At 38.2% G+C, this 7,161-nt stretch overlaps 1 pseudogene; it reads left to right on the top strand.

Moving 5' to 3' along the window:
• Positions 1 to 5,268: 5,268 nt before the first annotated feature.
• Positions 5,269 to 5,771, top strand: LOC118584838 (annotated as a pseudogene).
• The last annotated feature ends 1,390 nt before the right edge of the window (positions 5,772 to 7,161 follow it).

The following is a 7,161-nucleotide window of genomic DNA, read 5'->3' on the forward strand; positions in this document are numbered from 1 at the left end:
ATTCAGCTTTTAATCAGCAATGCCAAGTAATTGCACTCCAGGTTCATTCAGGCAGACAAAAATGTTTTAAGTTTCTGCTAGTTAATATAGCAAAAAGAAGTCTGTTGGGAATTGTTTGTTGGATGCCAGCTTGACAGACATGCTAAAATTCACTATTATATGTATATTTATGTATAGTATATATGTGTGTGTGTGCATATACACATAGACATATATGTATGTGACTTTATATGCCTAAACGCATGCATGCGTGTGTGCGCGTGCGCATATACACATAGACATATATGTATGTGACTTTATATGCCTAAACGCATGCATGCGTGTGTGCGCGTGCACGCACACACACACTCACACACACACACACACACACACACACACACACACACACACATACACATACACACACATCTTTGGACTAAACCCAAGCAGAACAGCGCTAGACAATGGACCAGAATTTTGGCAACATTTCAATTGACTTTCGCTGAATTATATAAGCTCATGACAGCTACATGTACTGAGAATCAATGTAAGAAACAGCAGTGAATTCCATTCTATCTCCTAAAGTGATATTCCTAATACATCCTCCAAACCTTTCTATGAGAACCAAGAATTTCTCAGGCTTTTACTTTCAGATTTTCTTTTCTTTTCTTTCTTCTTTTTTTTTTTTGTAGTTTTCTATTTTGTTATCATTTGTAAGACAGAGGAATACTTACATGCTTGTGCCTGATTTTTGATCATATTTTGCTTAATCAGACAAATAAATACTTGGCACACAGTCATTGTAAGTACAGTGCATTCATTACATGTGTACATCTTTCTAAACACTGAAGACTTTACTATACTCTGGCCTTTCCATCTCTCCCGTTCATCTTCTTTTATTCTCTTTGTTTAGGTCTTTATATTTATTGTTACAAGCTCCCATAATTCAGTGTATAAATTCAGGCAATTTATAAGTAAATAAATAAGCCTCAGTTAAGCCCAGCTATTGCAGTGCAACTCTGTTTTATCTAAATCTTATTTCTTAGTGCTTGCTTTATAATAGGCCTGATAATGCATTAAAATTTTCCATCTTTAAGTATCACATGCCTTTTTTAATCTTCAAAATTTTTAAATGGGATGAAAAATGGTTTTGAATACATGTGAAAAATCTTAAGTAAAATAACTGGGATAATTACATAATTGACAAAGATGAAATAAAAACATGAAAGAAGTTGAGATTACCTGGCTTTAAGGAGACAAGTAATTATGATGCAAATTAAGTCAGCATTCACATTAGGCTGTGAGCCTTTATTAGCATAGGTTCAGCTCTTTTATAAGGCTTTGAAACAATACCTGAGTAAAAATCAGGAGGATTATATTTGAGCATATGATCTGAACACTAGAAGCAAGGTGGGGTACCTAAGCAACAGCATACTCAAGAACTTAGATCTCAGAAAGGTCTGAGTCTCAGTATAAAGTCAAATTCATTATTTCATTGGTTTTGAGGAAGATATGGAAGGGGATATAAAATTTAGGCCAAATAAAGAGGAGGGGGGAATAAATAATTAAAAAGGAACACACATTTAACTGCCTGGTCCATTACTCGCAGTGCTTTTTCCTATGTCACTTGAAAGACACAAGGGACCAGCATGTTCTGTACAAGAAATGTGACCACATAATCTTCTAAATGGCACCTGTGAGATGGCTAAGTGGACAAAAAAGCTTGTTACCAAGCCTGACAACCTGAGTTTGATACCTGAAACCTAACTGGTGGAAGGAAAGAATGTACTCCTTCAAGTTATCATCTGATGGCTCCTTATGCCTGCTGTGACATTCAGCTGCACAGACATCACACACCACACCACACACACACACACACACACACACACACACACACACACACAAACACACACCCTACATACAATCCACATATACACACATACCAAACACACACACACACAAAAAAATATAGCACTTAAAAATCTTCAAAATGTTGGAAACATATAAAATATATTGTGACTCCATATTTTTAATAACTGTGGCCAATGTCCAAGAAAGTATTCCCATATACTAAGTATAAATCAGTTGCTACTTTCTTTCATTGCAAATATCATTTCATACAGATGATCTCTCTACAACTCAAACCCCAAGAGGTACAAAGGCTCTCATACACCACAGTCTTTCTTTACTATCTTTGGGGTTATTATCAAGCCTGTACTTTGATGTGCTCAGAGAATGTACAGAACTGATGTTCTCAGCAACCTCCCCAACACTCCTCCATTCAGGAGTTAATGTGGAAGTGGATAGGAAGGATCTTGTCATGGAGTGGTCATATCTTACAGACTAGAGTGGTGACTGAGTTGATCCAGATGTGATCATGGTGACCAGAGCATTGCACTTTCCTTAGACTCTAGATGACTTCATATGACTTGATGTACAATACAAATATATGAAGAAAAATTAGATAGCAAGTTCTTGAGGTATCCTTGAGTATTTTCTGATATCAAAGAGGGGGGAATCTACTTGATAGCTTTTGTTCTATACAGGTAAAGACAATGAACCAGAGAAAATGGACACTGTGTTGATGAATGTTGTGGGATATGTGCACATTATGTGAATGTGTATTATTGTGATTGGTTTAATAAAAAGCTGAATGGCAAATAGCTAGAAAGAGGTTAGGTGGGACTTCCAGGGACAGAGGGGACTCTGGGAAGAAGAAAGGCAGAGTCACCAACCAGATAGAGAGGAAACAAAAGGTGAAAGATACAGGAGAGGTAATGCCACATGACAGAATGTAGATGGATATAAATGGATTAATTTAAGTTCCAAGAGCTAGTTGAGATGAGCCTAAGCTAAAGGCTGAGCTTTCACAGCTAACAAGAAATCTCCATGTTGTTATTTGGTAGATAACAGGACAGAGAAAGACCCCTTATATATAATGGCTATGTGGGGGCGCGTATCTTCACATAGGACCTGGAAAAACTTAAGAAACAGTTCCAAACACACAAAACCACGGAGCCAAACATGGCTTCCTAGTCTCACAGTACCTCAGGCAGGCTGTGGCATACAGAGATACCACTCCCTGCTGTTGCATGTGAGCCTAGGAGTCCAGACCTAGAAAACCTTTAAAGAGATACAGTAAAAATGGATATAGACAGTCATAGAAAAAATAGTTCAAAAATGATAAAGTCTTTAAAAAGAGAGTAAAGTAATAAAAAAGAAGAAAAGCCAGATAAAATGGGAAATATACAGCTTATCTGGATCCTGGATGGTACTTTGTTAGCTTTAAATCTTGTAAATGCTAATGAACAAAAATGAGTAGCTTCTGAGAGACATTGGATTATGGAAACTTCTAAATTAAACCAACCTATATTTTAAGAATGTCTTAACTCAAGAATGGAAGTCAGTTTCACTCATGGAGATCTCATCTGTTTCTCCTTCCCATGGTGATCCATGTGTCCCTCTTTGGGTCTTCCTTGTTAGCTAGTTTCTCTGGAGTTGTGGATTGTTGTCTGGTTATTCTTTGCTTTATATCTAGTATCCACTTATGAGTGAGTACACACCATGTTTGTCATTCTGAGTCTAGGTTACCTCACTCAGGTTGATATTTTCTAGTTCCATCCATTTGTCTGAAAATTTCATGATGTCACTGCTTTCCTCTGCTGAGTAGTACTCCATTGTGTATATGTACCACATTTTTAAAAATCCATTCTTCAGTTGAAGGACATCTAGATTGTTTTTGGGTTCTGGCTATTATGAATAATGCTGCTCTGAACATTGTTGAGCATGTGTCTCTGTGTTATGATTGAGCATTCCTTGGGTATATTCCCAAGAGTGTTATAGCTGGGTCTTGAGGAAGATTGATTTCCAATTTTCTGAGAAACTGTCACACTGATTTCCAAAGTGGCTGTATAAGTTTGCACTCCCACCAACAGTGGAGGAGTGTTCCTCTTGCTCCACATCCTCTCCAACATAAGCTGTCTGCAGTGCTTTGATCTTAGCCATTCTGTCAGGTGTAAGATGGTATCTCAGAGTCATTTTGATTTGTATCTCCCTGATGATTAAAGATGCTGAGCACTTCCTTAAATGTCTTTCAGCCATTTGAAATTCTTCCTTTGAGAATTCTCTGTTTATCTCTATAGCTCATCTATTAATTGGATTGTTTGTTATTTTGATGTCTAGCTTCTTGAGTTCTTTACATATTTTGGAGATCAGCCCTCTGTCAGATGTGGGGTTGGTGAAAATCTTTTTCCATTCTGTAGGCTGTCATTTTGTCTTATTTATTGTGCCCTTTACCTTACAGAAGCTGATGGGTGGGCAATGGAGAGTAGGGGATGGGGATAAGGGAATGGGATGGTCAAGCTGGAACAGGCATGGAATGGGAAAACAATGAGAGACATACCATGATGGAGGGAGAGATCATGGGGATAGAAAGAAACCCAGTGCTAGGGGATTTGCCAGGAATCCCCAAGAATAGCCCAGTTTGAACTACTAGAAATAGTGGAGAGGGTGCCTGAACTGAACTGGCTTGCCCCAATGATCAGATCAGTGAATACCTTAACTGTCATCACAGAGCTTTTCTTCAATGAATGATCGAGGCAGATGCAGAGATCCACAGCCAAAGACCAGGCAGAACTCCAGCAGTTCAGTCAGAGAGAGAGAGAGAGAGGAGGGATTCTATGAGCAAGTGCATCAGGATCATGACGGGGAAACCTGCAGAGATGACCAAATCAAACTAGTGGAAACTCATGAAAGTTGAATCAATGACTGTGGAGCCTGCATGGGACTGGACAAGGCCCTCTGCATGATGCACAATTATGTAGCTTGATCTGCTTGGGTGGCCCCCTGGCAGTAGAATGAGAATTCATCCCTGGTTCATGAGGGGGCATTTTGGAGCCACTACCTATGATGGGATACCTCATGCATCCTTGAGGTAGGGGGATGGGCTTGGACTTGCCTCTACTGGATGTGCCTCCCCATGGGAGGCCTTGCCTTCCTAGGGGGGAGTGGAGGTGGGTTGGGGGAGACTAGGGGAGCAGGAAGATGGAGGAGTGGGATCTTTGATTGGTGTGTAAAATGAATGAAAAATCTTTCTTAATAAAAAAATAATGGAAGTCAGAAAATACATTGCATTGGGGGAGAGGTTATGCCTTTGTTTCCACAGGAAACAAAAAGTTATGGTTCATTTAAAAATCAATGAAGATAAAATATGATTGGGAGATACCTCCTAAAATTCCTGGCTATAGGCATGAATAAAGAACTGAGAAAGCCTTTTGGCTGTGGCAGCCATCTTCCAGTAACTTGCCAAAATGATGAACACAAAGGGAAAGAGGAGAGGCACCCGCTACATGTTCTCCAGGCCCTTTAGGAAATATGGAGTTGTTACTTTGGCCACTTACATGTGAATCTACAAGAAAGGTGATATTGTAGACATCAAGGGAATGGGCACTGTTCAAAAAAGAATGCCTCATAAGTGTTACCCTGGCAAAACTGGAAGAGTCTACAATGTCACCCAGCATGCTGTGGGCATCATTGTAAACAAGCAAGTTAAGGGCAAGATTCTCGCCAAGAGAATTAACATGCGTATTGAGCACATCAAGCGCTCTAAGAGCCAAGACAACTTCCTGAAGTGTGTGAAGGAGAACGACCAGAAGAAAAAGGAAGCCAAGGAGAAGGACACCTGGGTTCAGCTGAAGCGCCAGCAGGCCCCACCCAGAGAAACACACTTTGTGAGGACTAACGGGAAGGAGCTTGAGCTGCTGGAGCCCATTCCATATGAATTCATGGCCTAATTTATAAAAAGAAATAAAATACCTGGACTGTAAAGGGTTTTTCTTAAAAAAAAAAAAAAAAAAAAAAAACCCAGAAAAACTACAGGACAGATGATGCATATGCTGATCCCTTGACATGAGAACAGCTCTGATACTAGATGAGACATGACAAATCTTGTTGGCTATAGAGTTCTCATGACTTAGTATTACATGATGTCCTTTCATATGACATGGATAGAGATTTATATTACAGTTTGGTTATATAGTCCAAGTGAACTTAAGTTGACAGATTTTTTTTAACCTGTTCAAATATAGAACAAAAAATAATCTTTAACTGACTTGTGCACACTACACATTCCATACATGTGTTAATGCAGCATATATATATATAAATATATATATATATATAGTGTGTTTTCAGAAAGAAAACAGGACCAAAAAACCAATTAAGACAGGTAGCCCAGGTGATCCAGCCTCTCAGAATGGCTTTGTTGTAGTCTCCTCAAAATTATACATCTAGAACAACTTCAAAGCTGCTAGCTGAGATGGTCCAGCCTAACATACTATCCAGCCAAGACTTCAGATAAGCTCTACATTTTCCCACCACACAGAGATTAAACAACAAATAATACAGCCAGCTCTCCCAGAACTTGACCATTGTCCTAATTTTCAAAGGGTACCCATTATTAAAGTGATTTTAATAATATGACACCCACAGTCCAAAGAGGTGGGGTGGGTGGTTTCTCATTGTTCACTGAGTTATGGATGTTTGTTATCCTTTTGGGGTGTTGGTGGTTACAAATTGTTACTGTCATAGTCATCTGAACAAAGAAATATATAGAAATATATAAATGATGTGATAAAAGGGTGGATTATTGAGTCTACTTTTGAACAACAACTAGTCATAAATATTTTACATTAGTATGGATTTTTGTATATTGATACAAATTTAAAGATTATGTTATACTGTGCATGTGTATCTATTCCTGTTTAACATATTGTACCTATGTAGCTCACTGTAAAAATGTAATATAAAGTTTTAGTCCTTAAAAGCTATTTAGGATAATACAGAAAAACAGGTTAGTAGTTAGTCATCTATAACAATCAAACTTATAATCATGTTAGGTATGTTTTCATGGTCAAATAGAGATATATTTTAAATCAATAATTGATCTTCGAACACTTCAAAGATCTACAGAATATGATATTTAAAATGTTTTAAAAACATAAGGCTTCTCATATAACCGTAAGACATGTCTGCTCTTGGCAGCACCATTTTTTTCTTTTCAAAGAAGGATAATGGGTATCAAAGAAACTCCATATGGAGTTTGTTTTCAATGTGGATAAGCCATTTTGGCAAGAAACTGCCTTTGCCTCAACTGCTGACAGTATGCTGTCTAAACTGGACAAA

This window comes from Onychomys torridus, chromosome 5, assembly GCF_903995425.1.
Source record: "Onychomys torridus chromosome 5, mOncTor1.1, whole genome shotgun sequence".
Classification (NCBI taxonomy): Eukaryota; Metazoa; Chordata; class Mammalia; order Rodentia; family Cricetidae; genus Onychomys; species Onychomys torridus.